Here is a 24,986-nt window from a genome sequence, read left to right on the forward strand (position 1 = left end):
GTGACTGAATCATGGAAGGCGGATCCCTCATGATTGGCTTAGCACCAATCCCTTGGTGATAAGTGAGTTCTCACTCCTTATACATGAGATTTGCTTGTTTCAGAGTCTGGGACCTCTCCGCTCCCTCTTTTGCTCTGTGTCTCACCGTATAACATGCTGGTTGACCTTAGCCTTCCGCCATTATTGTAAGCTTCCTGGGGTCGTTGCCAGAGGCACCACATTTTCTGTACAGCCTGAAGAACTGTGAGCCAAAATAAACTTATTCCTTAATTACCCAGTTTCAGGTATTTCTCTATAGCAATGCCAGAGCAGACTAACATAATAATATCTTTATTTTTACTTGCTTTACCTATCAATATTAAAAATAAGTGTATGGAAATTTTCTAATATCATGTAGCATTGTCAGATATGTCCCATCATTTTCTTCATTGTTGCTTTACATATTTTGAGGTTCTTTTATTATATGCATACAAGTTGCTTATATATTTTTGTATTGTTCTGGTGCATTTTGTAAGGACAAAAAACTTATAAAATTAAAAAAAGGAGATTTAGTTCTCTTTGATGAAAACTGAAAAAAAAAAAAAGAAAGATTTTCCTTGTAAATCCTGGATCTTAGACCATATTTCCAAAAAAAAAAAAAAAAAAATCAAAAAGTGAACAAAAGATCTGAACAGACACTTCTCAAAAGAAGACACTTACACAACCAACAAACATATGAAAAAAAACTCAACATTACTGATTATCAAAGAAATGCATATCAAAACCACAATGAGATACCATCTCACACCACTCAGAATAGTGATTATTAAAAAGTCTGGAAACAATAGATACCAGAGAGACTGTGGAGAAATACAAATGCTTTTACACTGTTGGTGGGAATATAAATTAATTCAACCATTGTGGAAGAGAGTATGGCAACTCCTCAAGGATCTGGAACCACAAATACCATTTGACCCAGCAATCCCATTACTGGATATTCCCATTACTGGATATACATATACCCAAAGGAATAGAAATCATTCTACTACAAAGACACATGCATATGTATGTTTATTGCAGCACTATGTACAATAGCAAAGACATGGAACCAACCAAAATACCCATCAATCACCGACTGGATAAAGAAAATGTGGTACATATACACCATGGAATACTATGCAGCCATAAAAAAGGAATGAGATCATGTGCTTTGCAGGGACATGGATGAAGCTGGAAGCCATCATCTTCAGTAAACTAACACAGGAATAGAAAACCAAACACTGCCTGTTCTCACTCGTAAGTGGAAGTTGAACATTGAGAACACATGGACACAGAGAGGGAAACAACATACACCAGGGCCTGCTGCAGGGGTGGGCGTGAGAGGAGGGAACTTAAAAGACAAGTCAATAGATGCAGCAAACCACCATGGCACACATACACCTATGTAACATACCTGCTCGTTCTGCACATGTATCCCATTTTTCTTTTTCTTAGAAGAAATTTTTTTTTAAAAGATTTTCCTTCCTTCTTTAGATGTTTTTTGTCATTTTAGAATTACAAATTTAGAAAACTTGTAATTCTACTACTTTCTCTTCTCTTTTAAATGTATATTAATACCTTAGAAAAGAAAGACTTTGTTAGCTTTATTAGCCAGAAATGCTTTTCTCAACGACCTGGAAGCCGTGTTTTTGAAATGTATACATCCAGGAAAATAAATAATACCCCTAACTCCCATTCTGTGAGAGGGTGGGAGCTTAACTGTTGTGCATGCCTTGCTCTAAGTCACAAAACTGCCTCTTATCATAAAGACATGGCAACTTTGTTTTTCCTTTGAATCAGGCCAATTAGATAACACAGATGGTCACCCAATTATCAGGTAATGTTGAAATGAATGAAGTGTAACAAATGGTGCTGTCAAGTCTTCCTGCTAGAGGATTAGTCATAGTTTATCTTGACCATATGGATGTAATGTATCCACTTGGCTATATAAAAAAGATATTTCATTCGGTCTTTGTGATATCTTAGTGGATCGTCTCTGGTGGGCACCAGCTTATGGCTTAATGCTTATTCAATAATAAATGTGTTTTCTTTGTTTACTATGTTTGTAGAGAAGATTTCTGGGGTGAAACAAATTTTTTTTTAAATTACATTTTCACAACAGTTTATTTTATAATATTATATAGTGACATATTTTATAATTATGCATTCTCATTTTCTCACCCACTGTTTTATATTTTTATAGCTACTCCATCTTGCTTTAGATTATTGGTTTGTTGCTATGACTTTTTTCCCACGCTTTTATTTTCAGTCTCACTCACAGATGTGTCCGTTTACAGCTGGGTCTTTAATCCAATCTGAAAAATCTTTACTTGAACTAACAATTTAATCAAATTACATTTATTTTGATAGCTGTGATTTTAATTTATTTTTTATTACATCTAATTTTGTTCTATTTGTCTCATTTTTATTATTTTTTAAAAGTTTATTTTAAATTATTTTAGAGATGGGGTCTCGCTCTGTCACCTAGCCTGGAGACCAGTGGCCCAATCATGGCACACTGGACCCTCAAACTCCGGGGCTCAAAGGATCCTCTGACTTCAGCCTCTTGAGTTGCTGGGACTATAGGCATGTGTCACAATGCCTAACTATATTTTTTTTCTACAGATGGAGTCTCCCCATCTTGCCCAGGCTAATATGAAACTACTGGGCTCAAGTGATTCTCATACCCTTGACTTCCCAAAGTACTGGAGTTACAGATATGAGCCACTGTCCCCAGCATATTATGCTTGTAAAAGTGTTTTTCTTTTGATTGATACTTTATATTTTATTCTTTTTCTATAGCTTCTAAATTCCCCATTTTCTTCTTCTAGTTTCTTCTTTTAATAATTACCCTTGATATTCTACTATTATGACTTTAGGGTTTAATATTAATTTAGTCTTTTACTTTCCAAATGCAAATATTTTAGGGAATGTAACAAAAATTGGTCCCTTGCTGACTTACTAATATTTTTCCAATGCTTCAGTTCTAAAATTTTTATTCCTTCAAAATATGTGTTATTTACAATATGTTGTTATTATCATTTCAAAAACTTTATATGGATGATTTTTGTATTACATCTTTTTCCTTTTTGCTAATGTTATATGTTCACCATTCTTTTGCATTTCAATTTTTTTCTGTGATATTGTTCTTCTTCATAAATTGACATTCCATTGCTGGCAAAAATGCTTTTCTTCTTATGAAAATATCTCTATATTTTCACAGTTCTCAAAAGATTTAGATATAGTGGAAAAGGGAAATAATGAAGTAAGAAGATTAAAATGTTAAAATATTCAGCTGAACTCACCTGAATGGAGTGGAAGGGCCCCTGTGGGCAAAAATCCATATCTATCTTGGTCACTGAGGAACCCCAGTTGCTTAAAGCGTACCTGAACATAGTATGTGATCAGTAACTATTCAGTGATGTAATTTGGATCACACAGAATTTTAATTTTGAATCATCCCTTTCACCACTGGAAAAGAAGGAAACATGGGTAATGTCATTGATAAAGTGAAGTTATGAAAGTCTAGAAACATGCAAAAATCTGAAGAAAGGAGTGTTTGGGGAAAAATGAAGCAACAATTATTGTTCCGTCCTAAGGTTTGTGAGCATTATCTCTATAAATGTAAATATTACTTCAGTTCAGATATCAATGGAAAGTAAATCTCTAACTGAAAAAAAAAACGGGTTTGTGCAAAAACATCTTTCTTAAAACATGTTTTTACTTAATGTCATTTAATAAGTTGAAGAAATTTCAGAGCAACAAGCTTTAACAGCAGCCAATGATACACAGGACTGAAATGTCTCAGGGGCATGTTGAGAATGCACTGACACTATGGAGAATGCAAGTTTGCTTTGAGGATAGTGTGCTGCCACTGTGTGGTGTATTGTTACAAGAGAGAAACAACGTTTTAGCAAGATAGCATGCATAATTAGTTCTGAACTTGATAGCATACAAAATTATGAAACTTAAAATATATTGGATGAGGAAGCAAACTGCTTTCAGGCTTGATGACTTACATCCATCATAGTAAACTTCTAAGTATAGCAAGTAGACAAGGAAATATAAATTCCACTTAGAATATACAGTGGTAGATGATAGTACCCCTTCTCCTCTTCATGACAATCACTTAACTGAGGAAAGATTATTCCTTGTTCAGTTTAAGATGCAAATGAATTATATCCATTGTAATAACGGTTAATTTATGTGTCAATTTGGTTTGGCCACAGTGCTTGGATATGGGGGTCAAACATTATTCTGGAAGTTTCTATGAGGGTATTTTGGGATGATATTAACATTTAAATCTGTAGAATGACCTTTTGAAAGCTCAGGTGCAGTGCCAGCTAGATGGCAATGCTTTGCAGAGTGGGCAAGGTTACCCAAGAGGCTGTATATGCTCTGAGTCAGCATCCAATACATTGTGTTGTTTCTCTCACAGTGATGCGGGATTTTTTGCTCCTTTGTTCAGATAAAATCCAGGTTTTTGTGAGGAGAATGAAATTCATTAAAAGAAAGTTCTTAGTGAAACAACAACAAAAAAAAAAAAAAGAGAGAGAGAGAGAGAGAGTCTTGCCAACACGCTCACACTCACAGATTGAATACCAGGACAACTTGTCCAGGGAGGAGGAGCTGAAGAGGCCAGGCTCCTCCTCCCTGCACAAGGCATGAATTCCCAGTGGCTCCACCCCACTTTTCCAGTGTGCAGGCAGGCACCCCAGCCTGTTTTGGGCACAACCAGACAAGTTCCTGAGCCAGCTCCCTTGTCTGCACAATGCATGTGACATAAACACTTGTGGGATGGGTTGGAGATTCTCCAGGGATCCTCCCTTATCTGCCTCCTGCATCTATTGATAGGATTCACAGGTCCAGAAACGAAAGCATGGAAATGGAAGTGACAGCACTCACCATACCTGTAGTGTGAAAACTTTGCTTCTTACCTCCATAAATTTATTCTCTTCTTGCCTAGAAATCTCAGCTCCTAAGAGAAGAATGTTTCTACCAGGAGACACAACAATGATTCCATTGAAATGGAATATAAGACTAACATGTAGCAACTTTGGACTCTTCATGTTTCTGGAATCAACAGGCAAAGAAGAGAGTTACTGTGCTGGAGATAGTAATTGATACAGATTCCCCAAGGGAAACTGGACTACTATGCTACAATGGAAATCAAGAAGAGTATGCCAGGAATACAAGAGATTCATTAAGAAGTCCCTCAGCATGACCATGTCCTGTAATTACAGTGAATGGAACATTATAACAACCCAATTCAGGGAGGACTACTCATGCTCCAGACTAGGTTATCCCACAAGGTAAAGAAACAAAACCAACTGAGGTGCTTGCTGAAGGCACGGGGATTACAGAATGGGTAGTGGAAGACAGTAGTTATAAACACCAGCGATGCCATGTGACCAGCTATAAAAACAGGACTGTAATTGTCACGACCATTTCTCCCTGATATGCTTTAGCTTTGTCCCCACCCAAATCTCATCTTGAATTGTAATCCTGAGGTGTTAAGGGAATAACCTGGTGGGAAGTGATTGGTTTATGGGAATGTTTTCCCCATGTTGTTCTCTTGATAGTGAGTGAATCCTCACAAGATTTGATGGTTTTATAAATGATAGTTTTTCCTGGGCTCTCACACATTTCTCTCTCCTGTTTCCATGTGAAGAAGGTTCTTGCTTCCCCTTCACCTTCTGTCATGATTGTAAGTTTCCTGAGGCCTCCCCAGTAATGCGGAACTGTGAGTCAATTAAACATCTTTGCTTTATAAATAACCCAGTCTTGCGTATATCTTTATAGCAGTGTGAAAATGGAGTAATACACTACTTTATTGTACTATGATTATGTGTTTTTATAATGTGTTTTTATATTTATGTTCTTCTATTTATTATCTATTTACTATGTAGCATTAGTTATGTTAATTTTCTATCAGTATTTAAATATTGCTAACTTTATAACATAGTATTTAAGTTCTAGGACGTCAAGAAGAGTAGACCTTACCCAGAGACTTTTTATCTTCTTCTGAGGAAAGGGTTAGTGTATTTTTGGTTGGACTCAGTACAGCTGTATCATGTTAGGTGAAAGTATGGCCTTGTTATTGTGTTTACTTCAATGTGTATTGGTGGCAAGTTGGCAAGGGGTGAAGTTGAGATACTTAATTTTAGGGATCAACTTAGCTGGGTCACAGTGGTTAGATATGTCTCCATGAATTATTCCGGATGTTGCTGCGAGAGTATTTTTGGATAGGACTAAAATTTACATTGGTGGACTTGGAGTAGAGTAGATTGTACTTAATATGGGTGGACCTCATCCAATCAGATGAAGGCCTGTTAGAACAACAATGAAAAAATGACTACCTTGAGCAAGATGGAATTCTGCCTGCATATGATTTTTAGACTTGAATTGCAGCATAGGTTTTCCCCTGAACCTTCGCCTGAATGGGCTTCAGCCTTAAAGTGCAGCATCAGACCTGCCCTGGTCTCCAGTCAGCTGACCCACTTTGCAGATTTTGAACTTGCCAACCTTCACAATAACATGCCCCCAATTTTTTTCTATACATATATACATCCTATTTGTTCTCCTCTGGAGAGGCCTGCCTAATACATCCATTGTGTTAGAACACAGTTGAGTTTGCTTCGGCCAAATGAATCCTTAACTATAGCACATAAGTAAATGAGAATCTCTAGCTGAGATTAAAAGAATAAGATATTAGAAAAACAAAAATTTTAGAATAAACTCTGTAGATTTAATATATAAGCAAATAATCCTTATTTGTAGATTTAATATATAGACAAATAATCCTTATTTGTAGATTGTATTCCTAGTTGGGAATTTGCTAATATGAGATTATAAATGTAATTTCTATATTAATATGATTAATATTTCATTATTGGTATTTCTATAATGTCATTTATACAAGTTATATAACCTCCCAAGAGGAATAATAGGTGGCATTCTGAAGATCATTAGAGATGATAAATGAAATAGGGAGTAAATTTTTAGCTTATAGCAGAGTAAGGACTTCTCAGGCCTTACTCTAATAGTTTAAAGTCCTCTTATTGAAATTATGTTAAGATTTATGGAGGGAAAAGCAAAATTGCCCATCACTGACCAAAGGGAGTGCTTTGTTTGTAATTGGCGGTGGGCTTTTGACAGTAAATTCAGGACAGCAATTCTCTAATAAGTATTAAAATGCTATAGGGTTTTGTTTTTGTTTTTGCTGAGACAGAGTCTCGCTCTGTTGTCCAGGCTAGAGTGCAGTGGCGCAATCTTGGCTTCCTGCAACTTCTGCCTCCCAGGTTCAAGAAATTCTCGTGCCTCTGCCTCCTGAGTAGCTGAGATTACAGACATGTGCCACCACACCCTGCTATTTTTTTGTATTTTTAGCAGAGATGGGGGCTTCATCATGTTGGCCAGGCTGGCCTGAAACTCCTGGCCTCAAGTGATCTGCCCACTTTGGCCTCCCAAAGTGTGAGGTTACAAGCTTGTAAACACACCTGGCCTTAAAAAGGCTTCAGGTTTTTGATATAGATATTTGTGTAGGTTGAGTTATCTTTATGCTCTAGTTTCCTGAAACATTTGTAATACTTTTCTCATATCTATTGGAATAATTACATAGTGTTCTTTTATTTGTTAATGTGATGACTCATATAAAATATTTCTTTTTAAGTTTCTTTTTAAGTTTAAGTTAACCTTACATACTTGAGATAATCTCAAATTATTTGTGATTATATGTATGTGTTTATATATATGTTCACACACACACATTCACACCTACATATATATGCATATATACATACACATATGTACAGATGCTCCTCACTTATGATGGGCTTATATCCCAATAAACCCACCATAGGTTGAAAATATCATAAGTCAAATATTAAATTAATACACTTAACTTATATTAAATATCATAACGTAGCTTAACCTATGTTAAACATGGTCAACAAACTTAAATTAGTCGAAGTTAGGCAAAATTATCTAACACAAAGCCTACTTTATAATAAGGTATTTAATATCTAATGTAATTTATTGAATAGTGTATGTGGGGTCAAAATTTTATTATATGCCTAAATCCCACAGTATTATTTGCAGCGAACTACCCATGGTTTCTTCTAATGACCGAGGTTTCTCATCATTCTAGGTTTGCAATTTTAAATATTTTACATATTGATACAGTCAAAGACATCATTTCATATAGAAATGCAAAAAAAATATTTTAAATATTTAGTGGAAATACAACTAAACCTAGAATTGTTTATGAGTTCTAGTACTTCTTTTATATTAATTAGTTGTGTATCCTTAGTCATACTACTTAGCTGCATTATGTTTTCAATCGAAATATAAAATGATTTGGTAGTACGACATGGAGCATCCTGCATTAATGATATTATAACATACACCAAAATATTAATTCATTTTTTATCGGATGCTGCCTCAGTTTATAAGCCTTGATTTGCAACTGTTATAAGACTAGCTACTTTTTTCCTTAAAACAAATCATATTATTATTAAAAACTGTGGCATATTTATAAACCAGCCACTCTTCTGATTGCAGGAAGAGTCTGAGTTTAGAAATAAATTAATAAGGAAGAGAAAGAGAGATTTAAAAAGTTAGGCATACAAAAATATGACACTAATAGCTTTAGAGCTTAGATCAGAGTAACATTTCAATAAATGCAGCCTTTATTATCATAACCATTATCAATTGCAATTGTTTTTGAATACAGAAAAGAATCATACCAAAAGGAGAAAATTAGACACCCTATGGCTATGTTGATTAAAAAATATCTAAGTATTCAAGAGCTAAATTAAAGTCGTACCTTTCTTTCCTGCTTTGTAATTCATTATAATGAATGTAGGAAAGAACTATTAAAAAGAAACTGATTTGATTATACCACCACTAATTACTATCCCATATATAGAAATAGACCAAAGTTGAAATTCTTTCTACTCTGCAAAACAGAAGATGCTATAAGTATGCATGGTATTATGCAAATCATAATCTAATGCTATAATTTTATTTGGAATTCATTTTATTTCAGGTGTGCTCAATCTTTAGTGACTCTAAAAATAATTGAGGACTATTTATACTGCATTCAATTTCTTGTGTTCTATAATTAACCGTTTTCTTTAATTTATTTCTTGGTCTATGTTATTGTTTAAACATATGCATCCCTCCAAAATTTGTATGTTGGAACTTAACTCCCATGGTGATAGTATTAAGATAGTATTAGAGGGTTATTAGGCTATGAAAGCTTTGCTGTCATGAACGGGATTAGCATTCATAAGAAAGGGCATCAGAAACAGAGTTAATCCCTTTCTCACTTCAGCCATGTGAGGGCACACCATTTCTCCACTCCAGTGGGCCAGCATTTCAACACATGGAAAAGGTACATCTTAGAAGTGGAAAGCAAACATTCACCAGACATCAAATTTGCTGGCAACCTGACCTTGAACTCCTAGCCTCCAGAGCTGTGATGCATTTCTATTATTTATGGATTATTTTGTTATAGCAGCAGAAACAAACTAAGATTGAAATTTGTAGCAAGAAGTAGAATGCTGCTATAACAAATACCTGAAACTGTGGAATCTGCTTTAGAACTAGGTACTACGTAGTGTCTGAAAAATTAAGGGTATTATGGTAAGAGCTCAGAAAAAGAGAAGAGCTGTAGAGAGAGACTAAATCTTGCTAGAAATTATCTAAGTGGTCATGAATAGAATATTCGTAGAAATATGGATGGTAAAGGCAATTCTGATGAGGTCTTAGATAAAAACAAGGAACAAGGTTTTGGAAACAGAAGAAAATGTCATCCTTATTATAAAATAGCAAATAACTTGGTCTAATTGTGTCTTAAAATGTTCTACTGTTTTGTGGAAGGCAGAACTTGTGAGGAATGAACTAGGATATTCAGCAGAAGAAATCTCTTAGCAAAGTGTTCAGCGTACTTCATGGCTTGTCTTGGCAGCTTATTAGTAAATGAAAAAAAAAGAGAGAAATGACTTAAAGATAGAATTCATAATAGAAAGGCAAAGAGAACTTACAGATTTGGAAAAATCTCAGCCTGGTGAGATTGTAATGAATTAAAAAAAAAGTGGGTTCTGATTCACAATGGCCAACTAGAGGCAGACAGAAAGAACATCTTCCACAGAGAGGCTGGGATATTGGGAAGACTGGTATACTCTGAACAGATCTTCTGAAGAAAGGAATTAACAGTGGATTAAATAGGCACTGGGCTGAAGGTAGAGGAAGCTGGGAACACTGCATTGGATGGCTGAGCACGGAGACTTTTTCCTGGCTTCCAGTGACTCCTGGGGAAGAGGTGAGTTGAAAAGATAAGGAGTGGCTTCCAGAATCTAACAGTAGGAGACTCTATAACTCCCACAGACACTTAAGCTGACAGGGAGAACTGCTTAAAGAGGTGGCAGGTGCAAGACTCCAGATTGTACACAGCCTAGAGAGTCTGGCATGGAAACAGCTGCAGTGGAGCATGGTCAGAGTTGCTCATCCTCCAAGGCTCTCCACATTCCTCTAGGAGACTTTAGCCTTAGGGTGACTGTTGAACCTAGAGAGAGCAGGGTGATGTTCATGAGGAAGACACCAAAAGCAAAAGTTGACAAATAACACCTAGTTAAATTAGAGGGCTACTTCATAGCAAATTAAAATATCAACTGAGTAAACAATCTACAGAATTGGAGAAAATATTTAAAAATATGCATCTGACAAAATTCTAATACATAGAATCTGTAATGAACTTAAAAGCAAAAATCAAGCAACCTCATTAAAAAGTGGGCAAAGTGTACAAACATACACTTATCAAAAGAAGACATACACTTGGCCAATAAGCATATGAAAAATGCTCAGCATTACTAATCATAACAGAAATGCAAATCACAACTACAATGAGATACCATCTTACACGAGTCAGAATGGTTATTACTAAAACGTCAAAAAATAACAAATGCTGGCAAGGTTGTGGAGAAAATTAAATTCTTATACACTGCTGGTAGGATTAGTAAATTAGTTCAGCCATTATGGAAAACATTTTAGCAATTTCTCAAAGAACTTAAAACAGAACTATCATTCAACCTGGAAATTCCATTATTGGGTATATAACCAAAGGAATATAAATTATTCTATCATAAAGACACATGCATGTGTATTTTCACTATTCCCAATAGCAAAGATATGGAATCAACCTAAATGCCCATCAACAGTAGACTAGATAAAGAAAATGTGGTACATATGCACAATGGAATACTATGCAGCCATAAAAAATATCATGTCCTTTACAGCAACATGAATGAACTGGAGGTTATTATCCTATGAGTAGTAACACAGGAAGAGAAAAGCAAATACCACATACTATCACCTATAAGTGGGAGCTAAGCATTGAGTACACATAGACACAAAGTAAGGAACAATAGACCCCGGGGCCTACATGAGGTTGGAGCGTAGGGGGAGGGTGAGGATTGAAAAACTTTAAATCAAGTACTATCCCTGTACACCAAAGTCCCATGATACACAATTTACCTATGTAAGAAAACTGCACATGTACCCATGAATTTAAAAGAAAGGTTTTTATCTAAAAAAGGAAAAAATAAAATAAAAATAAAAAAGTATTTGCAGGAGAAAATACCAAGGGTGTGAAGAAGCCAACATTTGATATCAAGATTAGTATAAATAGTAGAAAGTCAGATGGTATTCATCAGGACAATGGAAGGATCACTCTGAAGGCACTTCAGATTATCATGGCTCCTCCACTGATGTTTCTGTCAATGGATGAATGGCCAAAGAAAATACTCTATATTATATACAATGGAATACTATTCAGCCTTAAAAAGAAAACAGAATTCTGTCACTTAGGACAACATGTGTTACTTCGCATAGGATAATAACCTCCAGCTCCATTCATGTTACTGTAAAGGCCAGGGAACAGGGATTTCTAGGCAAAGGGTACAATGTTTCAGCCAGAGAGGAGGAATGCATTTTGAGATCTATTGCAGAACTGAGTGACTCAAGTCAATAATAATGTATTATATATTTTAAATTAACGAGGAGAGTTGATTTCATATAGATCATCTCAAAAAAAGTGAAGAAAATTGGTGATATGCTAATTAGCTTTAGTTATTTCAAATGGTATACATGTATCAAAACATCACATTGTACCCCATAAATTTAAAACAATTATGATTCATCAGTTAAACTAATATTAACTAAAACCATGGCATAAGCATGAGGATCAATATATTGAAATAGACTATATACTCTCATGGTTAAGGCCAATTGAATTTTAGCAAGGATGACAAGATAATTACGGTAAAAGAAGAGTCTTTTTAAAAAAACGGTGCTGGGACAACTGACTATCCACCTGGTAAAAGAGTGTGGACCCAAACGTCATTCCATATACAAAAATTAACTCTAGGTTCACCATAAGCCTAAACATAAGATCTAAAGAAGGAAGTATAAATATTCATTTTCATGACCTTAGATTAGGCAATGGTTTCTTAAATATGACACCAAAGTACAAGTGAGGAAGCAAAAACTAAACATATTGAGCTTCATCAAAAATTTAAAAATTATATCAGAAGATGCTATCCAAAGAGGGAAAGAGAATCTGCAGATTTAGAAAATATTTGCAAATCATGTATCTGATAAAGAACTAGTTTCCAGAATACCAAAGGGAGCCTTACAGATCCGTACAGATAGAAATTCGATTAGCAGTAGGAAGCTGTTTTGGTGAGTGGGAAGCAGGAATGGTCAATGCCTACTCATGGGCCGGAGTTACTTTTTGGGATGATGAAGATTTTTAAAATTAGATTGTCACGTTGCTTACACAACTCCGTGAGTAGATTTACAACTGCTGAAGTGTACATGTCAACTAGTTAATTATTATGGAATCTAAAATTATGGAGGAAAGAGTGTGATAAGCAGGTCTGGTTTTCTCAAACCCGGCATACTCCTAAGAAAAAGGTTCTCTGCATGACCGACTTTTGCTTGATCTCCAGTCCTTGAATATTCTGCTTGATGAGAATGTTTTTCCATTTCTGAGTCTATGGGCCACACTGTACCAACTTAATCAGATGATTTATGTTAACAGTATGATTTATGGTGAACGCCTGTTTGTTTTTGTTTCTGCTTGTAGAGACGGGGCATTGGAATCTGAGTAACTGGGTTCAGTGACCCATTACTGCATGCCTGCACTAATGACTCACAAAAATACCCGGGACCGCAAGACTCGAGTGAGCTCCCTAGGTGGCAGCACTACTAACATATTGCCACACATTATTGCTGGGAAAATTAAGCACATCTGTGCAACTCTGTTGGGTGACATCTGAAAGAATATGCCTGGTTCTCCTAGATTTCTTCCCAAGTGACTCTTCCTTTTGCTGTTTTAATCTGGATCCTTTTGCTGTAGTCAGTATAAGAGGCTTTCTAAGTTACCTGAGTCCTTGGGATTCAGTGAGCCTGGTGGTTACTTTGGAGACCCCAATAAAGAAATATATCTATCTATATAAAGCTGTAAGAATAAAAATTAAATTATAGTCAACGAAGACAAAAAGCTAGGCCAAGATGTCAACTTCTTACCTATTATAGGATGGACACATTGTATAGTTTAAATCTCACCAATTAGAGAATGTTTCTAAATATCTCAGGCTTTCCAGTGGTACACCAAATGGATATACTTGAAGAGCAAAAGTGAGGCATAGAAACAATAATTCACCTAATGACAAAAAATTCTAATATTCAAGGTTAAGAATTTACTCTAATTGTAAGAGCAAAATTCAAATTTACTCAATATTGACAAAGTTTAAAATCAATTATTTACTGCTGTTTGGCAATTTAACATCACTTGACATCAGGGAAACTCAAATTAAAGCCAAACAATATAATTTCAGATTTAAAAGTATGACTAAAGTTACTAATACTGAAAAAAGAAAACCACCAAAATATTTGGAGAGAATGGGTAGATATATTGTGGTATTTTGTATGTTAGAAAATTTTCAGCAATTAAAAATAATTAGCTACTGATATAAGCAACAAATGACAGGAGTCTCAAAAATATGATGCTAAGTGAAAGGAGCCAAACACAAAATAATACATATTGAGGGATTCCATTCAGTCAGTTGAAACACACGAACAAGTCTAAAGTGGTAGAAATCAGAGGAGATGTGGTATGAGGATTGTTAACTGGAATGTGGCATAAGAAGACTTTTAGAGGTTTTTTTTTTTTTTTTTTAATCAGATTGGGTACTATGGCCTAGTCAAGTTGACGCTTAAAATTATCCATCAAGGCCGGGTGTGGTGTCTCACACCTGTAATGCCAGCACTTTTGGAGTCCAAGGTGAGAAGATCACGAGGCCAGGAGTTCGAGATCCCGTCTCTACTAAAAATACAACAATTATCTGGGCTTGGTGGTTGGCGCCTGTAATCCCAGCTACTCGGCAGGCTGAGGCAGGAGCACACTTGAAACTGGAAGGCAGAGGTTGCAGTAAGCCAAGATCGCACCACTGTATTCCAGCCTGGGTAACAAGAGCGAAACTCCGTTTCAAAATAAATAAATAAATAAATAAATAAATAAATAAATAAATAATAAATAATAAATGTAAAAAGCCCAACACATATACTGATTCAATTATTGCTCATAGTAGATACTGCAATAAAGAACTAAGGGCTTTTTATAGTGATACATGCACTACTAAAATGCATTTACATGGAAGAATATATATATTCTCTCTATATAGATAATATATTTAATATCTCTACATATACATATATAATATGTAACATCTCTTTATATGAATTTCATTTATATATACTATATAGTATGTACATACTGTACTATATACTATATGTAATATATAATATAGTATGTTTGGTTTATTTGTTCTCTCTCTCTCCTCTCTCTCTCTCTCCCCCTATCCCCTCAGTGTGTGTGTGTGTGTGTGTGTGTATATATCTTTGTTTATATAGATATCTTTATATATTTATATCTTGAGCTTTCTATATATTTCATATGTGTGTGTATATAAATATATATATGTATATATATGTACATAGGTATGTATGTGTATAGAGAGAGAGAGGGAGAACAAATGAAACAAACCAAATATTGTACTCCAGTTCCACTGAGCAGAATTTTGTGTCCTTGTTGACTCATAACCTGATTTCATTAATATTATACTCCATTGTACTGAACATCCTGAAAAATAATCCCACTCATCCAACCATCCCCTCCATGTGTAGTTTCGGGATATTCCAATCTCACATTAGACTATCTTATTTTTAATATTCAGGTCTGCTTCTGCAGGGTCCAGGCAGGTTAAATAAATAACTGAAGCAACCTGTGTGATAAAGCACATGCCAGTCTACAGGAGGCAGGAACTGCACAATGCCAGTGAGTGCTGCCAAGCAGAATGTGAAATTAATGCCGCTAGAGCTACTCAGAAATTATAAATGTGGATTTTTATTTGCTGTTTTTTGAAATAAAAATGTTGGTGCAATTTTTTACATTTGGTAGATCAAACAAAATGAATGTGTGGGCCATACGTGATCTCTTGGCTGTCAACTTATGACAAATTTATGACTTTCATAAACAAATGATTTGTAAGTATCCCCAACCCAGTTGAATGACGGAATATTGAGGATATCACACTTTCTTAATATATCTGTGGGTGGAGAGATGATGTGTTTCTTCTTGCTCTATCGTATGATGCTTAGAGATAATAAAGAAAGTAATTTGATTCTCTTTTTATAGATATTCTGCGTGGACTTAAAACCTAAAACTTGATTTATCTATCACAACAATTTTTTAAAAGTTACTTTTCACTACCTCCTTGCTGTGTAGACTTTAATGTACTCTGGATTTTTAGTTCTAGATTAGAACTATGATGTGTACAAACCATACAATTCTTTTTTTATATAACTTTATTTGGAAAGCCACACTTCCAGGCCAGTGTCTAGCCTAAAGGAAGATGTATGATTGGCTTTTAGCTACACATATGTTCCACTCATTACTGGAATTGTTCTAGAGTGCAACACGCACACTCCCTAACAAATTTTCTGGCCCTGGAAGGCATTCATCTAATGCAGATTCACAGAAACCAGGGTCATTTTTTCTGCTAGGTTATCTGGGTGTGGTAATGCTTAAGGATGATTGTGTGTGTGTGTGTGTGTGTGTGTGTGTGTGTGTAGCATTTATCACTCATGATTATCATGTTGACTCCATCTTCCACATAGAATGCTTCTTGACAAATACCTACTGTACATGACAGCACAAAATTGACACTGTCCATTTTCCTCTATCCCCAGTCATATTACACACTCATTTTATCTCATTAATAGATGCAAACAAATAAGGATTCACCTTGAGGGGAAAACAAAAAGAAATGCTCTGGCTGACTTAGATTATAGTCAGCAAAGGTTGGAGCTGTGTTAGGAGAAGCCAACTTCATAGGGAAGAGGCAGAATGAATTACGATATTCTTTATGTCTTCTTCACAGCCATTAATATTTTTTCTTCCCTTCAGGGCAGATAGTGCATAAGCCATAAATGGGTTTCCCAACCAATGCAAAGCCTACCATTGGTAGATTTCTTTCCTAAAATGTACCCAATTTTCTTATCATTTATTTCAATGTTCATTTATAAGTTTAATCCAGAGAAATCAGTCATTGAAGAAAATAAAAGTCATCCAGAAACTTGGAGGTAGTAACAATATATTGGTGTTACAGAAGAAAGTGTGACAGATACTATAATTAGCTTACTCAGCATCATATGGATTTTTTTACCCTGCCTTTAAAGAGAAACAAGAAAACTTTAAAAATCTCGTACTTTTTAAAAAACTTCTTTGAACCGAAGAGTGTCCATGGGACACATCTGATTCAAGAAAGGAAAGCAGAGGTCAACTGGGGACAACTCCATGGCTCCTCCTTCTTTTTTCCTGGAATTCTGGTGATAAATAACAGTTTAATAGTCATTGTTAAGAAAAAAGTATCAAAAGGTAGAAGGAGACCAGCTCCTTGATGTCATTATTGAGGCAGAATTCCAGTCTTAGGGTATTCACCTGTAGACTTATTTTTTCATGAGTTCAATAAATCTGTATTTGCTTGAGCTACTATAATAAGGTCTCTTACAAAACAAAACCCCTAAAGAGTAAATAGTAAAAAGAGAGCTTTAAGGGCAGTATAATCTAGGTATCAAGGAAACAGGATCTGTTTTCTTTGGATTCTAAGCCTACGTCCAACATTAATATAAAAATTAAATTTAAACATGCACAAAAATTTGTTAGTTTAACAGAAAATATACTTAGTAAAATATGAAACCTATCATTATTATATTTTTATAATATCTATGAAAAATACCAATCTTTTGAAAATGTCAGCTGGATCTATTAGTGTCATTTACAAACTTTCATATTATTGTACAATAACCTTTGTGTAACATTTCTGCATTTGGCCTTATTGCCTGTCATGGTGAGTTCTACTTAACCAATCTGTTAATAATCATTTATGATAACAAAACAAGGTTGTCATTTCTGACTCTCAATCCACTCACTAATGTATGTACAATCCTTGTTGAGCAAATCATCTGTTCTGACAACTTTTCTTGAAGTACTGATGACACTCATCACTAAGTATAACCCTGCACATTGTGGACACTCCTTTTTTAAATATTCTGGGAAAGGTGGGGTTATAGACCCGAATTTGAAGAGCTTTTGCATTCTTGAATTGTGAAAACACCGGAAAGTTCAGGTTCACCCTGGAAGATGAAGCTTTTAGTAGGAAGGGCCTCTGTTCCACACAAACTTGCCATAGTTCCTGAATGTCTTTTTTTCATTGGAAACCTCTTACTCCATGCTCACATCACTCTATTCATAGTGCACAAAGAATCAAGCATGCATAAAAACCCATCACTAGAACTGAAAAGGACCTTTCTGAAGAAAATATTTACTAAAAGATATAACAATACCCATTATCCAGTGAATGATGTAAAGCATCTAAAAAGTTGATTTTAAAAAGTACAGCTTATGCATAACAGTAAACATATGTTATCTCACTTATTTTAAGAGGCCAAGTTACAGAAAAATTTGCTAGCTGGGGTCCTTCATTTAATACCTCTCATCCTATTTTTGATATCCATTACTTATGAAGACCTTAGATATTTAAGGTAGAAATGCTTAGACATTTAAAGCATTTTATTCCAGCCTCTGTAGGACACATTTATTCCATTCTAGTTCCTTGTAATAAAAATAATGCTTTAGTCAGTGGAAGGATGATATGATCTCAACACATTGCTAAGATTCTGCTTTCTATACAAAAACAAACAAAAAAACTAAAGCAAACAAAAAACCCTCAAGTATTTTCCATTATAGAATTAAGTTTCAATAGATTACTGAAACAAACATTCAAAAAAATTTTAAAAAGAGAAATAAAACATATTAAGCAAGGTTATATCAATGAAGGCCAAAGAGGTAAGAAAACTGCTAGAAAATATTTGAACATTTTTATGGCACTCACTCACTCATTAATTTAGAATAAAACACAATCTTATTGTATGAGCAAAAATGTTAGATACTATACCTTGTGCTTCAGATAAATAAAAATGGGTACATCATTAACTAACTATTCTAGCAGTTCCTAAACTATCAAAAAAGACACAGATTTTGAAAAATGTGATATGTCTAGTGTATTTTAAAAGTGACTATATGGTACAGTAATAGCACAAGAGAGAGACGGTTACTTCTCTGAGGATGGTAGACGGTATCCATTCAGTACATGAAACATTTGATACTGACATGAGTCTTAAAAATTGAGCAAGAATGCATTGTGTTATAAAGAGTAGTATTCCAAGCAGAAAAGGCAGCAACCCCATGCTCTCCTTCCCAGAGGGAAATAGATCATAAGAACTGGTTAAAAAGGTAATTGTATCATTTTAAATTAATGGTTTAACCTGATACATTACTTTCATCTGAAAACAAAATCTAATGTCCAGTCAAGAATTAGCTTTGCTGAAAAAACTTTCTGTCCTTCAGATGTGTATTAACACTCATTTTTTTTCCATTGTTAAGGATGAAGTAATCAAAAGAACACAATACTCCAAAAGTTGATGCAAGAGATAACATAACTGCTGCTTGCACAGAAATATCACTTGTATTGCATAATCAAATACACAGCAAATTAATGAGGACTTCTCGATTTTCTATTCCCAGGGTTTAGAACAGCAATGGTCACACAGTAGTTGACCAATACATACGTATTGAATGAAAAAATGAACAAACAAGATTAGCGATTTTCAGTCTTAGTCCCGGTGGTAATTCACCTAGGGCTGTTACAGCTTAATTCTAATTGTTTCTTAAACAGATCTTTAGAATATATTTGTCAACAATTGTGAAATAGAATAGTTATTCTGTATTAAGGTAGCGAAGTAATAAACCTGGGTACATAGCAACCCAAATAGCAAGGGTAATGTCATACAAAGACTTCTGGAGGAACTAGTTATAAATGATTAACAGAACATGTATGAAAAACAACCTAGAAATTATTAGTAAAAATTCAGGAAGTTCAGAATATATTTAATACTATATATATGTATATGTAGTGATATTAAATATAAAGAGTCAATATTAAAGTAATATTTAGGTATAATGTAAAATTTTCCCCAAAGATACTAAATCTTCATTAAAAAACAAAATAAAAGCTGATCTAGAGGAAAATTTGCTGCTTTGTAATAGTCTAAATAGTTGTGTAGCAGAATGTGTCCTTGTGACTAGTCATCCATAAAAGCCTTGGATCTTAGCCGAGCACCATGGCTGAAGCCTGTAATCCCGGCACTTTGGGAGGCTGAGCGGGGCAGATCAGTTGAGGTTTAGAAGTTCAAGACCAACCTGGCCAACATGGTGAAGCCCCATTGCTACTAAAAATACAAGAATTAGCCAAGTGTGGTGGGGGGTGCCTGTAATACCAGCTAGTCTGGAGGCTGAGGCAGTAGAATTATCTGAATCTAGGAGGTGGAGGTTGCAGTGAGATCACACCACTGCACTCCACCCTGGGTGACAGAGACGGATTCTGAAAAAAAAAAAAAAAAAAAAAAAAAGAAAAGAAAAGAAAAAGAAAGAAAGGCAAAAAAAAAAAAAAAAAGCCCTGGACCTTGAGAATCAAATAGACTTTCCAGGGCCAGGGCATTTTCCCTGTGTCCCTGGAGTTTACTCCTAGAGAGAACAATGTGTTTTATGAGACTTGGTAGGGGAACGACTTAGAAACTTGCACTTAACCAACCCCTCTGGGCTTCACCAGCTGCATCTATTGTTCACATTGCTCTTGCTCTATATCTTTTGATGTAATGAATTATAGCTACTACCATAACATGATATTGAAGAATTCCAGCTAATCAATTAACTTGAGAGTCGTTTTGGAACACCATGACAGCAAGGGAGTTGATGATGTGGCTGCTATGCAGTATACATAGTGTGGCTGCTATGGGAGAGATGTCGAGTCTGTAAAATAGGCATTTGGAGTAAAATATCAACATGAGAAAAAAAGATGTATCTACATAATTATTACAGAAGAGAACACAGACCTATTAACATGTAATTCAGAATTACCAAATAGAAAGTCATCAACCATAATTGAGAATAAGCATAAAGAATAAAAATGATCAAAGTTCAAGAACTTGAGCTAATAGTATTTCAATCTGAAAATGGATATTTAAAAATGAGTAAATTTAAAATAAAACTTTAAAGAATTAGAAATATAAAAATTTAACATGAAAAAGTATAAGCAGATGTGAAAAAGAACCAAAATTATATTTCTATAGGAGAAAAGTGTAGACTTTCTAATGTAAAACCCACTGAGGTAGATTAATTTAAAAATATGTACAGAGGAAGAAATGATTGGTGAACTAAGAGTATTATAAAATGTAACGTGAAATAGAAAAACATGATGATAATTAAGAGAAATTAAGAGACCAGGAAAATAGGATAAATGTGTCCATATATGTGTAAAAAAGAGTTCCAAAAAATTATTGAGAAGATGGAGTATTGTAATATTTGTAAAATGTAATATTTAAAGCAAGGTTTTATTTTAAAGCAACATTTAAAGCAAGGTTTTTATGAGAATTTTCCGGAGTTTCAAAATGAATATTAAAGCAGATTGAAAAGCAAGGAATAAAATATAAATTAGCAATATATTAGACTTTAAAGCAAGGAACAATACTATTGTAATTGAGATCAGTACTGGTAATATAGTGATGAATACACATTAATGCTTAAAGATAGGTGAAATATTTGAGATTTTACTCAAGTTAACAAATTAGCATTCTAGTTTCTTGAATAGTGGCAGAAGACACATGATTCCTCCATCAGAGAAAAACGCCCTTATTTCCCACAGCAATAGCAATAGCCAGAGTATCAGAGTATCATCATTGGTGTAAGTTCCTCAAGCTAGAATTCACATAGGGTGATGTGAAGAAGGCCAAGTGACAGCTTACCCAGGATTGTGTTACAGGAGAGGAACACTTTTATAGTGGAAATCAAGAGATTAGCAAGCCAAGATCAAAAAACTGCAGTTAACTGCATTACTCTCAAGGCAACTGCCTCTTGGCATCCAGAAAGCTGCATAGTATTATAATGTTAAGTAAAATTTTCTTCATTTTGTGCATTGGTGGAAAGAACTGAAACATAAATATGGATTATCTATGCCTCTACATTACAAATTTCTTACAATTGCATCTATAGATTTTTCATAGAAATGAACATTTTTATTTTAAAATTTACATGAAAAAGCCAAATGGCACAATTTGCTAAGACAATACTGAGGGAAAAATGTTGAAGGTGAGATGATCTCCTCTGCTAAATGTCAAGGTTTATCATATAATTACATGAATTAAGTTAGCAATTAAAGTAGGGGTGATATTAGAGCAGAATAGAGAGCCCAGAAATAGTCTCATAGCTATCTGGAGATTGATAGATGGCAGAGTTAGAATTGTAAGCCAGTAGAGTCATTTCATTCTCCTGTCTCAGATATAGGTTTATTTTGTTTTACCCAACATCTCTTTGCATAATAACGGAAACAATAATAACAGCAAATAGTTACTGAGCTATTTTTATAAGCTAAAAGTTTATCATTTATGTGCTAAGTGCTTTTCTTGAATTATTTCATGGAATTGTTACCACTTTGTGAAGTAGGAAGTATTAGTTACATGTTACAAATGAAGAAACTGAGACACTGGGGAGAATACTGAATATTTTTACTACATAAAAATTTAAAATTTCTGTTCATAATATGGCCCAATAAAAGTGAAAAGAATAATGGCCTAAACTCTGCAGAGATATTTGAAATGCATATTTTTCCACTTTAATTGTACTTTTTCTTTAAATATTATATGTACACTAAGATATACACTAAGATTTGTCCCTTGACTGGATCTTATCTACTGCCTTTTTCTGTTCTTCATTTTTTTTAGACTGTCGCATAAAACTTGCATATATTTATTGTGTACAACATGATGCTTGGAAACATGTATTCTGGAATGGCTAAATTGAACTACTTAACATATGCATTACTTTATATACTTATCCTTTGGGAGAGAATGAAAACAATTAAAATCTACTCTCTTAACAAATTTCAATAACATAACACCTTGTTATTAACTATAAATTCTGTGTTACAAAATAGATCTTTTGACGTTATTATTCCTATCTAACAAATTTTGTATTCTTTTACCAAAACCTCCACAAAGCCCTATCCCTTAGTTCCTAGTAACTATCATTCTGCTCTCTGTTGAGTTCAACTTTTTCAAACACTACATATAAATAAGATCATGCAGTACTTGTCTTTCTGTGCATCGCTTATTTCATTCAACATTATATCCTCCAGGTTCATTCATGTTGTCTTAATGACAAAATTTATTTCATTTTTAAGGCTAAATAGTATTCCATTGTGTATCTACACCACATTTTCTTTATCCGTCCTCCTGTTGACAGTTTAAATCCATATCTTGGCAGTTGTGAGTAATGCAGCAATAAACAGGGGAGTGCAAATATCTCCACAACATATTAATTTCAAATACTTAAGATATATACCCCATAGTTAGATTGCTGTTGTATATGATAATTCTATTTTTAATTTTTTGAGGAACCTCTGTTCTGTTTTCCATAATGGTTTTACTAATTTGCATTCCCACCAACAGTGTGCAAGGAATTCCTTTGCTCCATATCCACTCCAACAGTTACCTTTAATCTTTTGGTAACAACAATTCTAAGACTGTATGAGGTGAAATATTGTGATTTTGATTTGGATTACTCTGATAATAATTTTGGGCATCTTTTCCTATACCTGTTGATCATGCGTATGTCTGCTTTTGAGAAATGTTTATTTAGGTCCTCATGTTATTTGGTTTCTTATTACTGAGTTGTTTGGGTTACTTTTATGATTATTAAAAGTATGATGTGTGGCTTGCAAATATTTTCTCCCATCATGTAGGTTGTCTCCTTGATCTGTTGATTATTTCCTTTGTGATGCTGAAGCTTTTCAGTTTGATGTGACCCTATTTGTCTATTTTTACTTTTGCCACCTGTGCTTTGGGGTTCATATTCAAATAGTCATTGCCCAGACCAATGTCATGGAGTTTCCCCCCTATGTTTCTTCTAGTAGTTTTACAATTTCAGGTCTTACATTTTAGCCCTTAATCTATCTTGAGTTTATTTTTTATGTGGTATGAGATAATGGCCTAGTTTCATTCTTCTGCATGTGGATATCTTCTTGCCCTAAACCATTTATTGAAGTGACTGTCCTATCCTCATCATGTGTTCTTGGCATATTTGCCAAAAAATATTGACCATAAATGGGTGACTTTATTTCAGGACACTCTATTCGATTCCACTGGTCTGTGTATCTGTTTCTATGCCAGTACCTTGCTGTTTTTATTACTATAGCTTTGTAGTATATTTTGAAGTCAGGTAGTTACATATTCTAGAATAATTTATATATGAGGCAACAAAACAAATTATAACACATTTTAAAAGATTAAAATCATATCAAGAATCTTTTCTGACCACCATGTTATGAAACTATAACTCAATAACAGATACATTTTAGAAAATTCAATAACATGCTCCTGAGCAATTAATGGGTCAGTGAAGAAATTAAATGGGATATTAAAAAATATCTTGAGACAAACAGAAATGGAAACAATATATGCCAAAATTTATAGGATGCAGCAAAAGCTGTTTGAAGAGGAAAGTTTATAGCAATAAAGATGTACATGAAAATACAAGAAATATTACAGATAAACTATCTAATGTCATAAGTCAAGGAACTAAAACAAACAAACAAAAACAAGAAAAATTAAGCCCAGAGTTAGCAGAAAGAAGGAAATAACAAAGACCACAGTAGAAATAAATGAAACAGAGAGTAGAAAAACAATAGAAAAGATCAGTGAAAATAAGAGTCAGTTTTTTTGAAAGATAAAATAAACACACTAGGAAAAAGGGAGAGGGAAGTCTCAAATAAATACAATAAGAAGTGAAAGAGAATCCACTAGAACTGATGCCACAGAAATGTAAAGAATTATAACAGACTGTTATGACCAAGTGAACACCAACAACTGGATAAACTAAAGTAAATGAATAAATTTCGAGACAAAAGCAAACTACCAATACTGAATTACAAAGAAATACGAAATCTGAACTGACCAATAACAAGTAAGGAGAATGAATTAGCAAGAAAAACTCTCCAAGCAAAGAAAAGCCCAGGACCTGATTACTTCACCACTGAATTCACTTGACATTTAAGAAGGAATGAATATCAATATTCAAATTCCTCCAAAAAATTGAAGAAGAGATACTTCCAAAATAATTTTATGAGGCCATCATTATCCTGATTCCAAAGCCGGATAAGAACCATACAAGCAGAGAAAACTACAGGTCACTATTGCTGATGAACACAGATGCAGAAATCCTCAACAGA

Source organism: Papio anubis, chromosome 15 (assembly GCF_008728515.1).
Source record: "Papio anubis isolate 15944 chromosome 15, Panubis1.0, whole genome shotgun sequence".
NCBI lineage: Eukaryota > Metazoa > Chordata > Mammalia > Primates > Cercopithecidae > Papio > Papio anubis.